This window comes from Dermacentor andersoni, chromosome 11 (assembly GCF_023375885.2).
Source record: "Dermacentor andersoni chromosome 11, qqDerAnde1_hic_scaffold, whole genome shotgun sequence".
NCBI lineage: Eukaryota > Metazoa > Arthropoda > Arachnida > Ixodida > Ixodidae > Dermacentor > Dermacentor andersoni.
The window spans coordinates 60,877,532-60,899,979 of NC_092824.1; the positions used below are offsets into that span (position 1 = coordinate 60,877,532).

The following is a 22,448-nucleotide window of genomic DNA, read 5'->3' on the forward strand; positions in this document are numbered from 1 at the left end:
GTGTGGCCCGCGTTCTCGTCTTCACTTTCATAAAGACTGTGACTGTACGAAAGAGCACAACGTACAGACAAACAAGTTTGGGTATTTGGGCACGAGAACCCGCTCGGAGACGCTATTTATAAAGCTCTATAATGCTTATCTACTTCTAAATGCGCCCTCGGTGATTGGCCCTGATAACGGTATTGGGTGCTAGAATAGCCTTGAGCTCATTCACTCTCGATTTCTGATTTCGAAGTCAAAGGGAGCAGATTGGCTTAACGGTGCTTCACGAAAATCATCGGTGGATCTGGAAAAAACATGAAAAGCAAGGAATCGTCGGCGCAGTGCTCAACGGGTCTTAAAGGGCCGCTGAAAGGGGAAAAACTAGTTTGACCTGCATTAGTAAATTACTTCGCGAAACATTGCGGTGTCGTTGCAATCAAATCGATAGGCGAAGCACCCGGCCCGTCGTCTGCTACGGTTCCTCCCTTTCGCTACCGTCGTTCACCGCACGCGCTTTGTTATCTACAGCTCTTGCGCACAAGTGGTTGTTAATAGTTATGCAATCGCTGCGAAAGCCCCCCAAATGTGTGCATGCGGGGTCATTTATCATGCTTCATGCAGGCGCACAGAATATACAACGTTAATATTAGTTCAACGGAGTTTTCGTTCGCTAAGCATCATATTAAACTTTCTTTATTGCTTTGTAAAAAAAAAAAAAAAATAATGCTGGATTCGAAACTCTGTGCTTCACATTTCTTCGAAAATAAAGGGAAATTTCCACTTACCCCGAGTACTATTACATAATCCGGTGGCACATTCCCTTGGGCGAAAATCGGAGGAGCCCTCCGACTATGCGGACAGCTGTTTGGAATACCGCTGGGTCGGTATTTCTGGGCGATCACTTTCGTGGATATCTTCACTTTAGTGCGATTCTGCTTGACTCGGCACCAGACGAGTCCGCGTTTAGGCTGACATTGTTTCTGACGTCATGCCAAGTCCGCTATCGTCACAAAGTACGACGTGCGCCGCGGTCAGCCGAATGTGCTTCGACGAGTCCAGTGCCGAGTCTGAATGAATCTCCAAAGTCCCCAAGAGTGATCGCTCGAGAATACCGCCCCCTGTAGGACGACGCATCCAGCTTGCGTTTGAGCCCACGATGCTACTAGCGCTGGGTTGCCTCACCCACAACGACAATCGTGCCATAATCCAGCTTGGCAGGAAACAGCGCGGCATTCCAGAAGCGACAAACAAAACATGTGTGTTTCAGGCGAGTGACAGCAACTAGTGCCTAATACTTGGCCATTGCGCAGTGATGGGCTACAAAGAAATGCAGTTGCACAAGAACGCGGCAGTTCTTTTAAAGGGTCACGGAGAAAAGTAGCATATGAAAAATTGGGATCATTGTAATTGCGCCAGTGTGTGCACATGTGCCAGTATTTGGCATAAACCCACTGACGTTGCGAAAGGTTGGTCTGCTCTAGCTGTTCTTTATTCTCGACGATGCAGATGTAATGGCGCGTTTTATCGCCTCTGCATCAAGAAGAACGCGGCCACATACATGACCTGGCTTTTAGGCTTGATTTACATGACGAGACGGTGTGCCGACCTAGTCCAAGAACGACTGTGAAGCGGTTGGGCTGCAGCAACTGACGCCGACAGCACGTCGCGTCCCATCTTTTTGAGTGTGGCGTGATTCGCAGGCACTGAACTACGACGTGCTCCTCCGGTTGGCTGGGTCGACAATCCATCCTTCCGTGTGAATCTCACTTTCGTCACAAAACTCCGTTGCCGTTTAGAACGTAGCCATGCGAGCATCGAAGCAGTGCAAAAGGGAGCGGCGGAGGGAAAAAACTGTAGCAGACGACGCGCCAGGCGCACCGCCTGTCGCTTTGATTGCGCCTGCGCAGCAGCGCTTCACGAGGAGTCGGTGGACCTGCTCCGCAGAGGGCTGCCACGGCCTCCCGTGTTCCCGCTAGCAGTGGCCTCACCTGTATATGAACCGTGAACTGGGGGTTGGATTTCGGCATAGCTTGTGAGTGATGTAGTATCTAAACACAAAAAGGTGCATGACAATAAGGTTGTGATTTTTGGTAGTGCATACACGTTAACATTCCAAGGAGATTTAGCCTTGTACAGCTTGAAAGTAAAAAAAAATTGTGCGCTTTAACATTAGCTGTAAGCCATTTATTGAACCACTTAATTCGAACAAGGATTCCAATATGCGATTTGTATCTGGATATGCTTATTTTTTTTTTTTTGTAATCGGTCATCGTGTTGGCGATTTTGGCTGCAGGCGCACATTTGAAACTACATTTTCAAGATTCATTAATATCGAGTGCTACACTTCTCTGTTTCTCAAATTTAGGAAAGATATACCAATAAATAATTCTTGTGAAATTCTATAATTCGTAAACTCTAGAATTCTAAACTCTATAATTTTTGCAAATGTGAAAATGTGTCGCATCGTCTACTTCTCTCCTTTTTCCGGGTTGCGCTGCCCACCCCTAGGATTACGTTCAATCACCAACTCGCGCAGGTAGCTGTGTTAACTAAAATAATTCTGCGCTTACTGCTTTGATAGATTTTCACATAATCATTTAGCAGACACTTTGCACGCCTTAAATTACAGCAGGAATTACATTACACCCGTAATGCGATGAAATTTTCTCGTGCTTTGCTGTCCAAAATGTGCTTAATTTCTCTTACTAGGATCCTATGGTTGCTTAAGTTTTTTTCGAGGGACAGAAATGGGTCAGAGAGCGGTGTTACAGAGCGTGCTTCATCCAGAAAATTAATAAAACTGTGCGCTCTAATTCTGAAAGCGACTATGCGATGATATCAAAAAAATATAATCAAACAATAATATTAAAGCTATTTATCTACACATAGCTGAAGCTGAATCCCTCTTCAGAAAAAAAAAGGAACGGCTTTTTCCTTATAGCTGCTTATAGTGCATTTGTATAAAAAATATCCGAATGTTTATTTGAGCAAACAATAATAACGGTAGCAACAAATAATCGGTACTTGGGTTCCCTAAGTAGTCATAACCTAATATTTGCTTACGATATCAATAGAAAGCTACCTATGGGTTTCACATTAAGGTTCCAACGCCTAGACCATATTGTGGATGTAGAAAAATGAGCATAGAAGTATAATACGTTGTGCTTTGCAGGATTTATCTTGCTAGCAAATAAAGCAAAGCAAGGAAAGAAAAAGAACACATCACTTTAAACATTCGAAGTAAGCACATGCGCGCGCCACTCAGAAATTTCCTGCCTTTTACGCGAATTTTCTCAAGTTCGCCAAGGGTGACTCACTCGTCATAATCGAATACACAGTGAAAATTATTTTAACTGTGCGCCATTATTAGCTGCACTGGAGCATGTAAAGCTCCCCGGTCTCTTCTCTAATGCTAACTGTTCTGCTGAGTTTCGTCAACGCAATGGCTGATCATGGTTCAGCTTGGTTCTTTGATATGAAATCATCATAGCATTATGATTTTGTCAGCTGCATTAATTTTATCACACACTGGTAACCAACACAAAGTTCAGTTCTTTTTTCGTAGGCTGTTCAGTTTATCTGTTTGCAGATAACTGTTACTTGTGCTTATGCAAGTTCATCATCAGGAAACGTCACGCTCATGCAAATTCAAACAAACGTTTTCAATACGCTGCTCCAGCGGGAAAAACAACCGTGAATGTTGTTATTCTCTAAACCTGTCCATTAGTATGCGGTTCCATTTCAATCCATATGACGCGTTGATAAAACTGTTTACCATATTCGTGCTAAAAAGAAATTGATTTCCACGCTGCAGTGAGATTCCGCACTGAATATCACCGAACACTACGAAAATAAAACATTACTTTTGTCACATTTGTTACGTTCCTGTGCGTTTTCCATGCACGAAGCAAAGACCCACTCTTCCACGCAGGACGAAAAGACTTGTTTCAGCCGGCGAGGGAAGCGATTTCAACGTGCAGTATTGTCCCACGCGGTTTCACATGCCCACTTGCTTGCAGAAGAAAGAATGGGTGTGCACTTATAAAAAGATACATTGCACATTGTGGAGCGCCAAAACTTTAAAAGACGTGTTGCTAAAATATCACCTGATGTTTTCAGTAAGGCAGGCAGTAGGTTGCTCTGCACAAAGACTAGACACCTCGTTTGAAAGGAACCGTTAACTGCCCTCTTTAAAGAGATAAAAGCAAAAATATGCTCACCGTCACCTTCTCTATTTATATTCTTGCTCTTACTGGCAGTGTATCAGCCATTCCTTATGAAGATGACCCGCACCACTTCGCTCGACAACATGCCAGTGATGTAAGTGCGGTTTGCTCTTTTTGCAGTGTGGTTATATTTTGTTTGCCACCGCCATTCTTTCACTTTCCTTTTTAAATCTACCGCAGCACTAAAATGTACAGAATATTTCTGATGGCGGAATTTTTCAACTGTTCGTATAATACGAATTGTGCGGGCGTGAAGTCGTGATATCACCGTTGACTAGATTTAATACCAGAAGTACTCGCCCCATTCCAGTTGTAAGTTTAACATAAGTGATAGTTCTCCTCGCGTCGGAGTCAAAAACAAACGCTAAGCTTCTCAGATTTATTGTGACAATATTTTTTAGAGTAGTTGATAGTTTTACCAATATTTTATAATATTATTACGGGGATAGAGTAAGTGAAACAACTTTATTCGGTCCACAATAGACGCGAAGAAAATTTACAGCCGATCATTTTTTACAGAGGTGCTTACTGTGTTTGCGATTCTACTGAACACCTGTTTTCTTTTTCCTTACCCCAACGGAGACCAGCTGCGTTGGCCTCTATAGGTGTGGCTGGCAGCATATTCGTAAACAAGTAAAATTACAGCAGGACCTATGCACGATGACTATCCAAGTATCCGAATACCATTCTTTTGAGACGAGAATGAATGCGGCTATATTTTAAAATATCTTTTCTTTCCTTTCGAGAGCACTCTAAGGGAAGTTAATCTCTCATTATTAAAAAGACTGCAAACTTTATAGTTCACCACACGTTTACATTGCACTATCTTCGGTATCGAACCAGGGAATCCGTTAGACAAATAGCCAGTAAAAAGAAAAAGAATGCTATCGCAATAAAATGAACCAGAACATGTGCTGTTCTGTCGTATTAGACTCACTGAATTGAAGCTGCCAGTACCTCCTTATGTCATTAGACACGCTATTTGTCACAAATTTTATTACGCCAAAGTGCCCTCCAAAGACTACAAGGATAGTGTGTCGCGATTGCAGCTCCAGCTACTGAGTCGATTTCACTAATACAGGACTGAAAACCTAGAAAAAGATTCCACGGACACATCAAACATTGATGCTGATGATGATGGCCACGACGACGACGGTAGACACTAACAACATCTGCTTTGAGTGAATGTTGGACCAGTACTAGCCTGTCAATCGTGAGTGAAATATGTGTTAGTACATTTACTATGACATAGCGTTCTGCTTGTCTCTGCTTCGCCTTGAAAAGGTAGCCGTATCTGTTACAACTGATTCTGTTGCAGCCTTTTCCGTACTTCTTTTCCACCAGTGTTGCTACAATCTTATCGGTTTTCTACCACTGACCAGTTTACGGTCCCTTCAGGCTTTACACCGAGCACTTCCTGAATCCATGGTAAGGTTTGTAACAGCGCACCCAAGACGAGGACAACAGCAGGAATAAAACGGCGACACGGCGCTGACTCTCAAGTGATATTTTATTGAAGATATGTCTAACATATATACATAGGTGCTATTTGATAACCATGACATGCACAAGATACAGAAATGCGTCGACGCAACTGCGACAAACTGACGCATAATCAAAGTTGACATAGGTAACGCAGTTCCTTGTCATGAGGAGTGATAGACGGTTCACTGATACACGCTTTGTCCCTAATCTTTATATTGTGAGTTGCGGCGATTTCCCTTGTCAATTGGCTTACGTGTTTAAAGATGACACTAGTTTCTTTAAATTCAGGACGTTGTGTTAGACATATACAGGGCGATGCAGGGCATATACAGGGCATATACAGGGCGATATGTTAGACATATCTTCAATAAAATGTCAGTTGAGAATCAGCGCTGTGTCGTCATTTTATTCTTTCTATTGTCCTTGTCTTGGGTGCGCTGTTACAAACCTTACCATGAATCCCAACGAACTGGCCCAACTTACCGTTCTGATACTTCCTGAATGAAGTGCTCGGTGACTGATTGAATATTTTAGAGGGCTGCTCTTAGGCATCAGTTCCTTTGAGCGTCACTTTGCCTCGGCGTCTCTCGGCCTCCCTATGCGTAACTCAGCGAACGATGGAAGAGCGAACGTGAAGCGCAGTGGGACATGAAAGATGGAGATAGTGATGAGAGCGCAAGGAGGAAAACGGAGGAGGAGTCTGCAGCGGAACCACTCTTGTTGTGTAAGGAAGCGGCCCCTCAGCAAGCTGGAACGACGAGCCTTTTTCCAGCAGTTGACGCTGCTCGGGGTTGTTTTAGTGGGAGGAGTCTAGTCTTGGAAATGCACAGGGCTAGCAGGCACAGTGGCGCGCCGCGACAGCGCGTCAACTGCCTGATTTTCGATCCTTGAAAATAAACATTAACGGCTTGTGCACGATAAGAATATAAAAGCTATAGCCTTCAAGAAAAAACGATATCTTTCAAAGCACAACAGATGGCCAACATGTCCCTCCCTATGGTGCTGTAACGAGCTCCTGTGGGTTTAAGGCGCTTTGAGAAAAAGCCCAGCAGCCTACAGTTTGCGCCATCGTGCTGGGGCAGTACACTCTTAAAAAAGGTAATCTCAACTGACTCTTTTCGAGGTGTATCTGCTCGTCGCACATATGATGACCCTTTGGGTGGTAACACGTGCTCTCTTGGAAATACAGTACCGGCGACTTCCTCACAGTACCGGTGACTCTCTCCCGCAAGAACTACGGAGGTGTATGTATTACTCCGAAAGCAGGAGTTGATGCGACTACCTCAGTGGTCCATGCAAGTACCCCTTGGTAGTCAGTGGAACCCCTTTGGAATGGCAACAATGACCCTTCCTAGGGTAGTCATCTGAAGACTAACAATGGTGGTGTACATGACTACCATTGCAAGAGTTGGTGAAACTACCTCCTGTTACTTTACCCGACCCTTTGCAGCAACTGCTGTGACCTCTGCCTGGGTAGTCAATAGACTATCTCTACGCTAAGATGGAAGCTCACAACAAAATAGATTTTAGTTTGCGTGCGCAACAAATGCCTAGTTGTTCAGCCACCATTTTATGTTATGATAAACTGCAATACTATAAAACTACTGAAAAAAAACACTGAGCACATAGCAGTACAGAGAGTGTAGCACCAAGAGCAGAAATTTCACTACCATCACTGTATTAACCTCTAATGCATCAATGCACTATACCTGGCAAAACAGAAGACAGCATTCTGATTTGCTAAATTGGAATCAATGCCCAACCTTGAGAAACTCTATGCTTCAGTTTACAAGGCATACTAGAGAGCTGCTATACGTCCAAGCTTATCAGGTAATGTAGCATTTCGGGCATTTAAACAAGGATTTAATCCTTTGCCCCGACAAAGGGCTCATTTATTTCAATATGCCATGGAGGCATACGTGGACCGAGGAATTAAATTTCAATATTGACAATAAATGACAAGTTTAAAATCTCACCAAATCAAAGCCCTCATACAGCATCTATGCTAATGGAAGAAAAAAAATATGCCTAAAGACCAGATAAATGCTAAACAAGGCGTGATAAATAGCGCGAGTTCAATGTGCCCGTGCTGCCTGCATAGTACGTACATCTCATAATGTTCAAAAAGTGCAACTTGTTGGCCATCCTTTCATCCAATTTGCCAAAAAAGACTGTTGTCTCACCTCTTAAATGTTTCCGTTAGCACTGCCTCCATGTTGGCATCAAATTTTGCCTGCTCCGGTTAAGATCTGAAAGAACAGCACAACTGTAAAAATTTGTAAAAACTTTATTCAATAAATATATGCACACACCACAGTAACCTTTAGCAAGAGCACATATAGTGATCACATCGTACACTTATTTCTTATAAGCAGAGCATCCAGCTTACAGCAAGAAGAGAAGAGCCTGAGAATAGCTATACTGCATACGTTGTTGTTCTCTTGGAACGAACCACAACTGGCCTTGCCATCAGGGTATATCGCAAGCCCACACATGTGGATACACAATAGGCCGAACACATTTCAATAAGTATAAGTAGACGAGTATAAGTTTATTTTCCAGGTTCAACTGCAAGGTTTTCTGACAAGAAGCTGCCTGCACAGCTTGATTGTGTCCAGAAAACCCCTACAAGCAGTAGCACATGAGTGGTTCAGGAAATCTTCAACAGATACACATGGAATAGTCACATACAATAAAGAGAAACATTCGCCATTTATGCATTCAGAGTCTAATAATCGTTACACAAAATTGAACAATAAAATCGAAAATCGGGATGTTGAAATGGTCATACATATGTTGAGAAATAATAATAGTAATAAAAAAGCAAACATGCGGCATCTACTAGCGAAGACATAAAGTCACATTTCAACAAAATATTTCCGCAGCTCAGCTTTGGTATATCCTATTGTATGTATATACGTGTTTAGAACATGAGGCAGGTTATAAGACAACATTTGTAATTTATAATTTGCGCGGAAACATGGTATATTACATGTATCAATAGGTCTTGTATGTATGTTAGCACGACGCATGTCCAAAGATGCCAGAGTAGAATAAAAATCGGCAGTAGATGCCGTCGAAAAATAACTTTTTTGTAACCTAATTTCTTGTAACTTTTTTGTAAAGTTATACAAATGACTGACACGCACAATGCTATGTGCTTCAAAAGTGTACTTGGAGGTAGTTGTGTTATCAACATTGGCAATTATTGAAACAATTTTCTTTTGCAATACGAGAACCTTACTTATATTTGTTTTGTTCACTGTGGCCCATACTAAACTGCAGTAGTTAAGCTGAGAATGTACATGGCTTCACTTTGCTGTAATTTAAGACAGCAGCTGTCTCACAATAATGGGACTCACTGCACTGAACTTATATCATCATCATCATCATCATCATCATCATCAGACTGGTTACGCCCACTGCAGGGCAAAGGCCTCTCCCATACTTCTCCAACTACCCCGGTCAACTTATAGCATAATGCCCTCCAATGTCACATTTTCACATGAAATGTGCAGAATGTTTCTATTATACATGAATGAAATGCAAGCTGTGATTCTGTAGGGTAATGGCACTGAGGCAATGCCTACTAAACAATCCGCGTAAGTTTGCATGACAGCATCATTAAGAGGACTACCCTGCTGCTTTGCAAGGAGTCACTCCGTCTCAGTAACACCAAAAGCGGGTTGCACGCATCACAAAGATGAGACAAAGTTCTAAATAAGGGCAAGAATTATGTAGTATTGTTTATTGATGCCCACCATATAATGCCCGCCATGTTCTGTCAAGTAAACAACGCCACACAAAACAGTGACTTATAATTGCCGCCGCCAACTCAGTGCTGTGACATACCACGTCTAGCGACTGCTTCATAACACATGATCCTTACGTAATACTCTACTAGCACTTTCCTTTTGCAGCAAGCAGTTAAAAGTATTAAAGTATTGCAATGAACTTGCAGATCAGTTATTTCCCCGTAGTGGGATCAAGACCACATAATAAAAAGGACGCCACAGGTACAGTGTAGATGAAGCGTATTCTGGAGTACTGTATAAGTGCTTAAGCTTCCTTCTTGGTACTGCCGAGTGATTTTCATGCTACTTAGTTCATGCTACAAAGATCGTGGAATGATCAACACATTGCGACAAGAGTCGCTAAAGTTACACATTCATATTCGTTGGAACCACTTTACTTGTTTAACCCTTTAATGACCACACATATAAATACAAAGCAAATTATTTTATACCTAAATGTGCAAAAGACACCGAGAATAAGCCTAATCAACGAAAAGAAAGAATATTTTGTCGAAACTCCTTTAGTAATATCGGGGAATAAAACTGCAATTGGGCTTCTCCCTGAGCCACACAAGGCTGCGTTTGGAATTTGTATAGAGAGCACTTTTCATATGTGTACTACAGGTGTACATTTCTTTGCATTGTGTGTCTGAGGTCACTACAGCAGGAGATCTCGCACCGGTCTTTCTCCTCTGACCGTGCTTTCCAAAGAAAGCGAGTTCCATGTCTAACTTTTTTCCCATGCTGTGTTCCTGCTCTAAACCGACAAATGACACTTGCTGCCAGTCATTCAATATTGGCTCAAGACATTCAACAAGAAACTGCTTCCTGAATGCCAAAAATCAGCAAGAAACATAAATATTTTTGGTGTGCTGTATGCAGAACTCATCAATAAAGGGTTAAAACAATTCAAGTGTCAGAGTAGCATAGCCACCCAGCTTTCACTACATTTTATACATTATATACATTGCAGTTCGAATGCTGTATTACTAGTCTAGAAATGCACTACATCTTTAACTAATGTTTCACTGTAGGTTCAAGGTGGCAATGCGATATGATATTTTGCTCCTTTGAACACCTATAGGATCTATGAAGACAGCATTGCAGATATAGTTGCTATAGCCTGATTGCATATTTGCATTTGTTAAGGAAAAAATGTAAATGTAACGAACATGTACATCAAGAGAAGCAACTAAATGTTTCAACTAAGCCACATAACAAAGAAACGAGAGTCAGTTTATTTAATGAAATATGCATGCAAACTTGCACCTGATCACCTGTCTTCGAAATCCAGATTTTGAGCACGTGTCAGAACTTGCGCTTGCCTTTCTTGCTTTCACTTCTGCTTTTTCAGCATCTACTTCAGACCATCCTGTTGGCATTCACATTCGCATGTTTTTGTACTTGTTTCTTAGGCACATATACCATGAGAAGTGATATGAAATGAACGCAATTGACTTTACATACCTAAACAAGAGTTCAATGACTTCCATTTTTCAGGTTGTGAAAGAAACTGCAAACACAGTTACACAGTTAAGCATGGAGTTGCGCTAACCTTAGCATGCTTTTTCCACTGTTTCCTTCATGTTGCAAAATGCACCAATGGAGCTATTTTAGCACACCTTTCAACACAATAGTTGAGAATTTTTTTCAGTATGGGTGTTGGTCAAAACATTAATGCATGAAAATGGCTACAGGCACAAAAATATATTATTTAACCAAATATACATTTAGCTGAGCATGCCATTTGCATACCAGATGCAGAGGTGCTGTTGGCATCTTCATATTTAGTTAAGCTGCAAAGCTTTAAAACCCCCACATCTCTACTCAATCACAAGCACACAGACCTGAATAACTGCAAGCAACGATGGTCATAAACTTTACAAAGTACTAATGAAGGCTTTGGCAGCATGCTCAACGTAAAAAGGAATTATGGGGTTTTACGCGCCAAAACCACGATCTGATTAAGAGGCATGACGTAGTGGGGCACTCCGGAAATTCGGATCCCCTGTGGTTCTTTAACGTACACCTAACTCTACCTACACGGGTGTTTTTGCATTATGCCCCCATCGAAATGCGGCAGCCTTGGCCAGGATATGCTAAACATCTAAAAGGGCAAACGAAATCAAAATAAAGGAAAGTTATGAGAAAATGCTCTTACATGGCCAGGGTGCAATGTGTCCCTCAGTGCGGGGTACTGGTTTACGAGCCTCCTTGCAGCAACAATGCACAATTTATTTGGGCACCTGATGTTTAGAAAAGCATGCATCAACCTTCCACATAAACAATACACAAGAAAAACAATATGCAACAGCACTGTAGCGCAACCATTTCCAAGAAATAATATCAAATAGTTGAACTGTGATTCACCATATGGGAGAACTTTAGTAAACTGCACCATGAAAGCGTTAGGTGCCTGACGAGACCGAGGTTAGAAAATCGATCAGATGAATTTGATACAGGACCGGGGTAAAATTTAATCCTTTTGTCCTGCAATAGCCAAGATAAACTGATAATCATGACCAGAGTTCAGAAACTCTTAAAATACTTTCACCAAACAAGATGTTATAAAACGTTTTATTTAATATTTTAAATTAGCTTATTACTATAACATGCACACAAGGGAAAATTAGCCATCAATAAAAACTTGAAGGAGCATCTCCTATAAGAATTTTGCAGGGCAGCTTATTAAGCTAGTTGTTGATCCATTATCGTTAGTGTACAGCGCAAAGGTTAAACGAGGACGTAGACACAAGCACTGACTACGAATGGAGGTTTTATTGCCGAATTCACACAATAGTGATATAGCTATCTGAAAAATAATAACTACCAAAAACGTGAACAAACCAGAACATCGAAAGACACACGAAAACTGTAGAGTTGCATAAAAAATGCTGGCCGTAAGTTCGACTTCCCAGAAACTTGAGTTCTCTTTCTGATAAGGCAATTGATGGCTTGCGGATGCATGTACTCTGTTCCCACGCCAATCGTGCTACTTCAAGTATGATATGGGTATGACCATCCCTGTGCTTGTGAATAACTGACATTCTTTCAAACCAAGAAGTGCAGCCACGCATGCTAGTATGAACTGCCAAAAAAAACGTTCTTTGCCATTGCGCACATTATATGCATGTTCGCACCACCTCTCATGAAATTCTATCTGTTGTATGTGTTGTCGGCGAATCTTTTGTAATCAGATTTCACGTGTGACGTGGTTAGTGTGGTGTGGTCTATAACTTGTGCCAGCACCAGAGATTAGGCTGGAGCGTTCGGTGAGTCAAGTATAGATAGCCTACGCATCTTACTCACCCATCCGGTTATGCCCGATCGATATATGAGCTCGTCACCCATTTTCTGTGAGTGTAGCTAATTTTTGTAGGCACAGTACTGCCCAATAAAGAGTCATCATTGTGATTTTGCGCTGTTGCCACAGTTTCATTCTCCACCATCTTGACAAAGTGACAATATGGTTGGGTTCTTAAGTAGGTATTTCTGGTTATTATGTATTGAAAGTGTGTATTACTTCCTGCTGAAGTGCTATGGACGTCACAGATGTGTTCATTAGGGACCTAAAATTTCCCGATGAGGTGATCAAACGCCTAAAAGTGAACAATTTTGGGCAACGCAAAACAATGTAAAAACTAATATAGTATTTTTGTAGGAAATTGCAGGAATAGATATGGACCTAGAAGAAAATATACGTATGATCATATTAGAGAATGCGCTATCATCATAAAAAACAAACAATGAAAAATGTATTCTGTCTGTAATGTCAAGTAGATTGAGGCCGTTGAAACTAACAATAGTAAAAATCCTTGGAACGGAATCGTAAGAAAAGAGTGATGTATAAACTAAAATGTTAGCAAGTGTATATGGCTATCAAAAGTAAGGCAGAGTGTAGGTTCAATTGCTAGTTCCATAAAACTAAGATACTCGACGCTTTCGTTCTTTATCTCCACAGATGACCGGAATTAATCAACCAATTTATGCAAAGAGGAGAACCAGCTCCTTTGACACTGTGTCCCAGTGCTTTTCTTTGTCGAAACTTCACCCACTGGGCATCGCGTTCTTGTACAACGTAACCTACATATTTCCTCGACGAATACTGTAAGTACCAAGCACGCAGGTCTGTCATCTTGGACATTTCTGAAAAAAAATTCTTGTACGCTTGTTCTTGTTGACGCTTATTTACTAAACTTTCTTGGCCGCAGCAACACGTTTACTACACGACTCAGTACTGTAGCATCCCCTCCTCATACTCGACCGAACGTAGTGAATTTCAAGGTTTTAAGAGGTAAGTATGCACTTAATGATGCTTCCGTTTAGAAAACGCAGGAGAGTCAAATGTTGGCCATACAACAGCCACATATCCGCCGCGGTTGCTTAGTGGATTTCGCGTTGTGCTCCTATGCGCGAGGTCACGGGATCGAATCCCTGCCCAGGCGGCCGCATTTCGATGGGGGCGAAATGGGAAAACACACGTGCACTAGGCTCAACGAATTCATACAACAGGCTCAATAAATTGTATATTGCACTCTATGCGTCAAAGCACCGATAATTTCACTCTGTTACTGGGAACTTGGAATTGATTTCAACCACCTGATTGCCACTTTGACTGCCCTTTCACTGTTACTCCCTGGATAACATGGACACGCATCCTCATATGCGGGAATTAGGGAAATTTTGTCGTTTCATTTTTTTCTCCACCACATGGCCTTTGGACCTAAAGAATTCGAAACTCCAGCCATGACGTATGCCATGACACCCAATAAAAAGAAGCACACACACACACACACACACACACACACACACACACACGCACACGCACACACACACACACACACACACACACACTCACACACACACACACAAACACACACACACTCACACACACAAACACACACACACTCACACAAACACACACACAAACACACACACACACACACTGAGGCTATTACTTCACCTTGGTACTTGAAAACTACTGCACTTATGTTTCAGCGTTATCTCGAAGACGACCAGCTACTTTCTCTACTGTCAATGAATCGACAATTTTGCTAGACATCTAGCCGGAGAGCTGGCCGGCATTCCCGAGAGATGTCTGGCCGATATCCACGGTAAAGAACCCCAGGTGGCCCAGATTACCGGAGTCTCCCACTAGGCGTGCCTCATATTCAGACCGGGGTTTCGGCACGTAAAACCCCATAATTAATTTTTTTACGCTAGTCACAAGCCACGAAGGGTCCCACTGCGATTACTTCAGGCATCAATGGAACTCCCTGTTATCTTCGTACTTCTCCAAGGTGAAATAGAGAGGCCGTGCGCCAACTGAGGCATGTTAAGTGGCGAGAACACGATATCTTATTATTTAAATACCACTGGGGAAAGGGGGAATCACAGAACAATCACGGGCAGCAGAGCACGGTCTCCGCAGAGCTCTATGTCCAAGTAGGGGAATATTTTGACACTGCATTGGTGTTATAAAATTGTGTCAGAAAGCAATTGCTCAATTCTCTAAACTTTCATAAAGGTTGAACTGTCCTCCACTGCTTTAGTTATCTTAGAGGCGAATATTTTCAATCGAACAAAACAAGAATTCTGCTCTTACGTGCACCTCGATGGGGGGTGAAATATATATTGTGTTTAGCGAAGGTGTTATTGTGACTGCAAATTATATTTTGTTCATGAAGCGTTTTTTCTAAACACTCCCATATGTCACGTGTGCATCCTAGATGCGTATGTCCGCTAAATTTTGCTAAATTTCACTCATTCGTGTCATCTTTTCTGAAGCCTCTTACGTGCTGTATGCCTCAAGAAATGTATTTCTGAAGACATCAAACATTCGCCTGTGCATGTCATAGATGTCTGACGTCATTTGCTAAGGTGTATTCCATGAATCGGTATGTAAGAACTTGGCGTGTTACCGCAGTACTTTCATAACCGCTGTGTTCTAATCTGTGCTGATTATGGGAGTCATTTGTTCCCCTTTGGTATTGCATTGAGCATACCCATTTTTTCTCTCAATCGCACTTTTGTTAATATTTCCAATGTTGTCTGCGGCTTTTCTTTTCATATTCTTTGGCATACTTGCTGTTTTCAGTGTCAGGGACGCGAGTGCTAATCTAAGACCAAGATATTTGTCGTATTGTCAATTCACAGTTCTGTACGTTGCTTTTGTGATGAAACTAGATGGTCCTCGTATACGTTTCAAGATCATGTATATCGACCCAAGCAAGAGCTGCATCATCCTAATAAAAGATCCAACTCATGGGGAACGACGTAAGTTTCTGCCGTGCTACGCTTAGTCTTCCCCTAGTGTAAACAATTCGAAAAGTATCAAGCAGTGCTTGTACAAAGCCACGTCAATAGATTACGAAATCCTATTCGAAACTTGAAGAAAAAGTTAGTGCGGTAAGCAGCCTTCATTTGTAAAACTTGGGCTTATATAATGAAAACAATGAGAGAGTGTATATTGACGCCAAACAAAAAACTACCTGTGAGCCAGCATGACACTATCTGAGCACTGGACAGGCGCGCAGGGCTATAATAAATAAATAAAAAATAAATAAATAAATAAATAATAATAATAATAATATTAATAATAATAGCTTCTATAGCCGCTGGCGCGTTGTCGTAGGCGACCATTTATAATGGAAAAATAAAAGTGACTACCTAGAGTCACAACCTTTCGCTAAATTGTAATAATAACAATAATAATGTTTATTTTTCATCATCAAACTGATGAAGGAAGCTCTAGGGAAAAGCTGCTCTCCGTAGATGTAGCTCGACAAAGGCCCATAGCTACCTTTGTACAAAATAGTCAGCAGCGGCAATTACAATAACATACAAAAAACAGAAAAGAAAAAAAATGAGGAGGATATCGTCGTTTCATAAACAGACAAAGCACAGAAAGAAGCAAAATGTGACCAGAGAAACAACGCACTTGAAAAACCTAGCATATGCAGCTTTCTAAATTTGATTAGTGTACACAGTAGAACATCCGTACCAGCTTTCACATATTCATTAAGTAGTGCAGGCATTATGTTGGAAAACTTATCTTTGGAATGATTTGTTTTCGTGGTTTTCACTTTCCACATTTCTTTATATCGTGTATAAAGCGATGTAATGCTTTGTCGTATATGTGAAAAGTCATGTAGAAAACAACGATTTTCTTCCATTTCGTGCCTGATCACTACAGTTAACTTATAAGTTAACATAGTGATTTACTAGCATTTTCATAGGTTCACTTGAATGCATGCGCCTGCTAAGGTTTGTAGTTGTTTAATAAATGCACACAGATGAAAAGCTTGACTACATAAAAGCCAGCTATCGAATACACAGTTGTGATATTGTAACTATTCAATCTTCAATAAATACTCACAGATGCAGCAACCAAACATAGGTTGTCGACAAAAAAATAAGTGTGAACAAAAAAATTAACATTCTACTAGAAGCGACCCATTGCACACCGCTTAAGTAAAACTTCATGCCCACTGTTTAATAAAAAAATGCTACGTGTAATACACGACTGCTTGGGATGTTTTAATAGAACATGGTGCTTCTTCGCTCGTTATTTGTGGCATCTGAAAGCAGGCTGCAAAGATAGGATAGGAATGCCACGTGGCACCATTACAAGCAACAGTTGCAGACAAATATTTCAGCGTTGCAATGTGGCACAAAAGACTAAAAGCCTCGTGGCAGCCCCAAGGGCGACCATAATGAACAGTTTCCGATAACTTAAAAAGCCAACATTGCAAATGGAGCTCCGAAAAACGGCGAGCTTATCGTGAAGTTAGGCTATGTGTTATACACAGAAGCACTATTGGGATTCATGCAATATGCGTTGCGCCACGGAACTATGTCACATTAATTATGATAGACCATCCCTCAAAATTCAAACGAGTGATTATGGGAAATACGTTCCACGGGCCATCTAAGCTACTTATTATGCAGCATGCCGGCACTTTTTTTTTTTCAAACTATAACATGCAGCTCGTGTGGACATAAAGACGAATGTATCGTCAGTATATAGACTGGTTAAACTAAATGCGCTTCGTCTTTTCGATTTCTTATGCATGGGTGACAACGTGTGCAAAGGTAGCGGTAGTGACTTGACGCTAATATGCGCCTTTTCAAGAGCCCTTATAATAGAGAGGTTCACAGAAAGACGGAGACAAAGTGTGCAACAGTGGCTGAATACGAACCGGAACCAGTGTTTTAATCAGGCGCTGTCAAAGAATATATGCTTTGTCAAAGCTTCCCCGGAGGTCCCGCTTCAATCGGGGAGCGAGCGAAACGACTGCTGATTGCCTTCATGCGAGACGCGGGGCTCTTCGACACCTGGCGACACCGCCCCTATCTCAACTCACGGGGGGCTCATGCGGAAAAATTGCCGCCTTTGTATGCCAGTGCTAACCCAACCTGCTGCAACAATACCACCCCCGTCATGATATTCGCTTCCAGACTTGGACATCTCTAATTCGGGCGCTTTTGATCACTCGAAGAAGGTGCTGTATTTCTACCAATTATAGCACAGGGATTAGGCACAAAGCCTGGTAATGTGCGTGAAGCAAATAAGCGGACGATTGGCACCGCAACTGTACTTGCGGACGTCACTAGTTTGCATAAGCTAAAATGATCCGCACTGGCTTGAGAGGTTAAGATGCTCCAAGGGGGTCATAGGAAGAACCATTTGAATTTCCTGAGTTTTGTATATTATTTGCCCTTGCAAAAAGAGCGAGCAACACGGCCGCACCACGTGTGGTACAGATCCGCCTTGTAGCGATGTTAGCTTTTCTCATGCGCCACTTCAGCGAAAATCTTCAAAGCAGCAATAAGTGCTGACGAATCCATCAGTATCCGTGTCATGCGCCTACGCACAATGTGCAATGATCTAAATTTTACCCCTCCGTGCCGTCCCTGGTGCTAAACCTTTTATCATTGTCAAGGGTTAGGTCAACGCTATTTTAGCACAATCACAACTAATTCTTCTCTGCCACAACACACTACGCGGGCATTTAAAGCGATCTGCCAGCGCGCCAAACAGCCAACACCAGCATGTGAATGTAGCATCTCTGAGCCCAACCTGAAAACTGACAACTCACTTTTGGATAGACAATCAGTAATAGAGCTTTCTCGTGGCATGGGTCCGTATTTGATTTTCTGGCCTTCAACTTTCCACAGAATGCATCCTGCTGCAAACTAGTTCGACTGTTGACAGAGACCCTCCAGTGGACTGCCAGACTATTTACAGCCATCATTGTAGCCGGTGTACAACTGATGTTTATTACTTTAGTTGCAAATCTGTCCTCGTGACCAATATCGCTAAACAAGGCACACACATGATTAGACATCCTGGTCGGATGCATTTGCAGCCAAAAGGCAAAGCTTGCAAATAAAGAAAATTACCTTTGCTTTTTCAAAGTTTATTATTCAGCACAATATCTCAATAACTAATATGCAATCAGGATTTCTGTCAAAATTTGTTGAAATAGCTTATATGCTTCATCAGGCAAAAAAAAATGTTCTGCTCCTTCCCTCTTTCGAGGGGAAACCATGAAGTTATACGTAATTTTGATAAAAGATGAATTAGTAAAATAAAAAGGCCGGCCAGATTTATGGTGAAAAAAAAATATGCGGGTGCCACGCACTGTATTAATCCGTTTAGGCGAAGCTTTCATTGGTATTTCATAAGAACGCTGTACCTGCTTTCGACCATTTGAATGTATAGACTACATAACTCTGTTGGATGTATTTTCTCTGGGAACCGATTACTTAATTACTTACGCAACCCGATTTCCGGTTTACGATTAATTACGCAACCCAATTTCCGGAATACTGGTACACTCACGTACCCATTACGGCATGCTACGTTCTGGACTGCCTGAGCTTACTAAATGAACTGATGAGTAACGAAAACGATGTGCTGTCGTGTTCTCCAGTTGATCCTTTTACCTTTTTTCATGGCTCTAAATGATTCAGTTGTCTTTCTTCTTGTCTAAACTATGTCTGATTGAATTATGATTCAAATATGTCTGTCTTTATTGACTCGATGATCAATGCTTTTTCTGATTTATATAATCCCTAATTTTTTATAGTCATTGCGAAATATGTTGCTCCACCCTGCTGCTCCGATGTTTCTGGGTTCTTGGGACCAGTCAAGTTGCCATAAGCAGCTTCTTTTCCCACTTTCCCACCACAACGCTGTATTGTACTTGTTTTGTGGAAATAAACATTCATTCATTCATTCATTCATTTATTCATTCATTCATTCATTCATTCATTCATTCATTCATTCATTCATTCATTCATTCATTCATTCAACTGATAGTGGAAGGGGCGGCTCGCTGAACTGTACTTGGAAAGCCAGCTGGTGACCGCCGGCCAGGCCAGGTGAGACACAAAAGCCAGTGATGCCATGTAAGAGAGGCTCTCAGACCACTCAGATTTTCGAGTAAATAGAGTTGCTCTTCTACTTTAGCTTAACGTATACCACGTTCTGTAAGTATACCTCAGCTTTACATTTGCTTAGCATTGTAATAGTAATTTTACTGCCCACCTACGATGATGTTCACTATCGAAAGGTAAGGTACCTTTGGCCTTCTCTGCACCAAGGAAGCTGTCGGGCCTGTGCACGCGGATTTCAAGACAGCCCGTGGCATCCATATGTGGTAAGAGGCATGCAAGGCCCCACGTCAACTGTGCGGTGGGTGTCGTTTGTGAAATTTCGCTCAGCTGTGGCAAGGTTTGCATCGACCAAACCGGCCGGTGTGTTTACGACAGAGCGCGAGAAAATTAACTTTCCATTAAAAATAGCCTCTGGACACATTTACCCCTGCACTGCAAATCGTGTGAGTGTGAGTGAAGATTTAAAAATGATCACCATTCTTAGTAGGAGCAAAGATGTGATGGCAGGAGGAATATTGGAGACATACTTCGCAAGAAAAAAAGGTCTGTATTAGCGATACGTCAGTGGTGTTGCGCAGTGCTGAATTTCAATTTTTTAGATGCTTTTTAAATTAGCAAGTGTTCAATATTGACAGATCTATGGTGGCATGATGCGCGGAACCTTGCTGCGCATGTATGTCGCGGTTATAGGGCCCTACAAGGTAAAACTATGCCAATCGGTTTGTATTACAATCTGCTGACGTCAAATTTCCGTAACCGCCGGCGGAAGCATCGGGGCTGTGTCCAGCAGCGTTGTCGGAACAGCCCAATCAAACGCACGCTGAAGTGGAGAGGGCTTCGATTGGGCCGAACCAGCGCAGGGAAAATAGATAAACGGATGAGGAGCGTGGTGCCGGCGTCTGCGATTGGTCCACTTCCCTTTGCTTAGCTTGCGGTGGCTGGTCGAAAATCGCGGCGGCGTGTAACGGAATGTCAAGGATGCCCCTAAAACGGATCCTCAGCGAGGAACAGTTGGTAGAGCGATCTTGTTAACATGCCGAAAGGGTTCGATACCGTTATGAGGTCCCGCAACAAGCTTTATTATATGCAAATAAATACATGGTCTCCGACAGGTGCGAATAGCCAGTGCCTGAGCGATCGTCGGCAGGCATCTTCTATTACTTTCGGAAGAGGGCAGTATCCAGCTATTCAGAAGAAAAAAATTTGTTCGACATATTAATGTATCTTTCATGCATACACGTCACCTTGACGCGGTAAGCTTTCGCGGTTTTGTGACGTCCCGTGACAGACACATGTAGTGAGCGCCACCCGAAAACTTTTGAACAATAGCAGAGGGCCAATGCAGAAAAGCGTCAAATCAGAAACAATTATTTTTTCTCTTGTTAGGTTTAATCATCCATAATCAGCCTGTACACTTCATATCAGATTGGACCTATCGCTGTTTTCGTGACGTCGAGTGTCAGACAGGTGAAGTGGGGGTGGCCTGGAAATTTCTGCACCAATCCAGGAAGGCTGATTGCCGAATTGGAATAGAAAAGTTTGGAATAGCTTTACGTTATAGCGTCCTACATTGCAATGTCTTCAAAGTATAAAGTTAGTTGCGAGTAACACTCTTTTCTTTCATCTCTCACTTTCTTGGTGTGTTGCGCCGTTTTCATTTAAGAAGCATGCACCAACTAGCCCCCAACAAATGTTACCTTAAAAAAAAGCAGGTTGGCCGACAATAAGGTGATGCTCCTGTCCATTCATTGTTGTGTCTCAAAGGTCGCAGTGAGCTTGAAACGATTCTATGTAGCCACGAATTAAGGCTCACACTACTAGGCTTCCATTAGGGATTTCTGTTTTTTGTTATCTCAAATTCAGTTCTTCACAGAGAGCGGTGAAAAAACTCTCACCGCAGGCATTCCAAGCGATTTCGCGAATTTTGTACTGATTTTTAATCAAGGCCTCCAGCCCTCCGCGCTACTTAAGCTGATCGAAAATCAGACCCTGGCACCTGCGCGAAATTTCTTATTCTAGATATTCTGCGAGGATAGCTAACTCCTGCACGCCCTTATGCATTATGTTGTTCCCCACCTTTGTTTAACACCCTTTCCTCTGCCGCTGTCCTCTCGTCCGTGAAAGCGATATTAACCAGTTAGTTCCGAAACACACTTGCCCATTTTCTCCACTGTACGTCAACGTTTTTCGAAGGTTCCATCATTTTTTCGTATATTTTTCTAAAAGCATCTCATAGGAGTGCGAAATTTAGATTTGTCAAATGTGAACGACTACCGATATCTCCCGCACCGTTTGAAGTCATTTTTTTTATTTCTACCGAAGAACTGAGCGTGGTAAGCTACTGACAGCGCCTGCGTGGCCCGCGGCTGCCGGGCTAGAAGGTCTACGAAGGCGCGTTTAAAGTACCTCGATAGCAGCGCCACTTTTCAAGTTGGCGACACCCTTTCAGCAGCGCCGCGCCGCTGTGTACCACAATGGCGACCCAGAAACTGCTTGACGTGCCTATTTGTGTCACTGGTTTCAGGGTGAAACTTCAACACTTTGGCGAATGGTATGG

The 22,448-nt window shown here is 42.2% G+C and overlaps 3 long non-coding RNA genes across 3 annotated transcripts in view; 1 reads left to right on the plus strand and 2 right to left on the minus strand.

The window, feature by feature from the left end:
• LOC140214216 (uncharacterized) overlaps nt 1-22,448 on the minus strand; it is a 359,561-nt gene that overhangs the window by 47,824 nt on the left and 289,289 nt on the right. The gene's annotated exons all lie outside the window — the stretch shown is intronic.
• On the minus strand, nt 1,888-11,725 carry LOC140214026 (uncharacterized). Its single transcript, XR_011890936.1, has 3 exons — nt 11,649-11,725; nt 7,877-7,942; nt 1,888-1,970 (listed from the first exon to the last, which is right to left on the minus strand). It is a non-coding gene; the product is annotated as an uncharacterized lncRNA (long non-coding RNA).
• LOC129380245 (uncharacterized) lies at nt 15,608-19,734 on the plus strand. The gene is made up of 2 exons (XR_008609688.1): nt 15,608-15,763; nt 18,668-19,734. It is a non-coding gene; the product is annotated as an uncharacterized lncRNA (long non-coding RNA).